Source organism: Diceros bicornis, chromosome 27, assembly GCF_020826845.1.
Source record: "Diceros bicornis minor isolate mBicDic1 chromosome 27, mDicBic1.mat.cur, whole genome shotgun sequence".
Lineage (NCBI taxonomy): Eukaryota > Metazoa > Chordata > Mammalia > Perissodactyla > Rhinocerotidae > Diceros > Diceros bicornis.
Window position 1 is genome coordinate 10609951 of NC_080766.1, and position 2880 is coordinate 10612830.

Genomic DNA, 2880 nt, shown 5'->3' on the forward strand with positions numbered 1-2880 from the left:
AACTGGTCAACTAGTGGATAAGAAATACTATATCTCAAAATCTAATAGAAAACTGTATACTTCAGAGCCTTTTCTGATGTCTCATCACAAAATAATTTTTTATTTGAATTTTTTTATATTGAAGTGAATGCATACTGAGATTCAATAACCAAAAGGATGGACCAATACATTTTCAAAGGGTAGCTATTCATTCATCCATTGTTGTTTTTCAGCCATGTTGAAGCATTTGTTATTTGGTAGAACACAGGCATTTGTCTTCTAATTTACCACCTTATCCCTTGAATCCAGGAAACTTCACCTCCTAATTTTATATCTTCACTCCTGAGTATGCTACTCCATTTTCAACTGTTTTTTTTTTCCCCCTGTTTATTGCCGTAATATTGGTTTATAACATTGTATAAACTTCAGGTGTACATCATTACATTTCTATTTCTGCATGGATTACATTATGTTCTCATGTTCACCACCCAAATACTAATTACAGTCCATCACCACACACATGTGCCGAATTATCCCTTACGCCCTCCTCCTTCCCCTCTTCCTCTCTGGTAACCACCAATCCAATCTTTGTCTCTATGTGTTTGTTTGTTGTTGTTATTATCTACTACTTAATGAGTGAGATCATACGGTATTTGACCTTCTTCCTCTGACTTATTTCATTTTGCATAATACCTTCAATGTCCATCCATGTTGTCACAAATGGCTGGATTTCATCATTTCTTATGGCTGAGTAGTATTCCATTGTGTATATATACCACAGCTTCTTTATCCATTCGTCCGTTGATGGGTACTTAGGTTGCTTCCAAGTCTTGGCTATTGTGAATAATGCTGCAATGATCACGAGGGTGCATGCATCTTTAGCCATTGGTGTTTTCATGTTCTTTGGATAAATATCCAGCAGTGGAATAGCTGGATCATACGGTAGTTCTATCCTTAAGTTTTTAAGGAATCTCCATACTGTTTTCCATAGTGGCTGCACCAGTTTGCACCCCCACCAGCAGTGTATGAGACGTCTCTTCTCTCCGTATCCTCTCCAACACTTGTTGTTTCCTGTCTTGTTAATTATAGCCATTCTGACGGGCGTGAGGTGATATCTCATTGTAGTTTTGATTTGCATTTCCCTGATAGTTAATGATGTTGAACGTCTTTTCATGTGTCTGTTGGCCATCAGTATATCTTCTTCGGAGAAATGTCTGTTCAGGTCATTTGTCCATTTTTTAATTGGGTTGTTAGTTTTTTTGTTGTTGAGATGCATGCATTCTTTATATATTTTGGAGATTAACCCCTTATCAGATGTATGGTTTGCAAATATCTTCTCCCAATTGTTAGGTTGTCTTTTCATTTTGTTGATGGTTTCCTTTGCTGCGCAGAAGCGTTTTAGTTTGCTGTAGTCCTATTTGTTTATTTTTTCTGTTGTTTCTCTTGCCAAGTCAGACATGGCGCTTGAAAATATGTTGCTAAGACTGATGTTGAAGAATGTACTGCTTATGTTTTCTTCTAGAAGTTTCATAGTTTCAGGTCTTACATTCACGTCTTTAATCCATTTTGAGTTAATTTTTGTGTATGGTGTGATGTAATGGTCTACTTTCAATTTTCTGCATGTGGCTGTCCAGTTTTCCCAACACCATTTGTTGAAGAGACTTTCTTTACTCCATTGTATGTTCTTGGCTCCTTTGTCAAAGATTAGCTGTCCATAGATGTGTGGGTTTATTTCTGGGCTTTCGATTCTATTCCATTGATCTGTGTATCTGTTTTTTCTGCCAGTACCATGCTGTTTTGGTGACTATAGCTTTGTAGTATATTTTGGAATCAGGGAGTGTGATACCTCCAGCTTTGTTTTTTTCTCAGGATTCCTTTGGCTATTCGGGGTCTTTTGTTGTTCCATATAAATTTTAGGATTCTTTGTTCTATTTCTGTGAAAAATGTTGTTGGAACTTTGATAGGGATTGCATTGAATCTATAGATTGCTTCAACTATTTTATTCATCATTTTTTCCCACCATCTTTTAGAGTACCACATTTTTTGCAACAATTTTTTTTCTTTTTAGATCCTAATTATTTTTTGGAGCTTACCTGTTTTCAGATAACTCCCAAAATTATCTTTCTTCTTTCATATTTTTGGTCTTTTCAGCCTTCACTTTGAAATATTGCCCTGGGATAACTCATGCATGCAATAACTCAGCAAGATCGTGGCTTAAGCATCTTCTCTCTTTTTCTATCGCTAAAGTCATAATTAATTTTACCCTATCCCTGACCTTAAAAATCTACTCCTTTATAAAATAAATCTAAAAATACATGACTTTTTTCTTATTTCTCAATATGAAATTTTATTCAGTACTTTGGACAGTTTTAATTTCATCTGGCCATCTGCCTGTCTTTCCTCTGCATTTTGGAATAGTAAAACGCAACATGTAGAATGTGGATTGCAATGAAATGAACCACCTTATGTTATAGTTCAGGTTCATACAATTCTGTATTCAGTTGTTTTACAAAGGAATTTAGTTACTGAAAAAACTTTATCCATTTTTAATACATACAAAAATTTTGTGATTCTGGAATGATCAGAAGATTGTTTTATGGATGTGGATGTGATATTTATGCCCAATCATTAAACAAGAAACTGTTGGCCTTTTACTCTTCTTCTTCCTGTTATAATCTTACCTGAACTAATCTTCCCTTCACTCAGTTTCCTTTAGCCTTATGCCTTTCTCTTTGTTCTAATTTTCCTTTAGAAATTTCCTGTTTCCATCCTTAACTTCTGTTAATATTTTCTAGAGTAGTGGTATTATTTATGGAAAAACTTAAGAGAATACAAAAATTTAAGAGACTGTCTTGTATTAAATACTCATGACTGACAAACCCATAAGCATTGAAAAATATA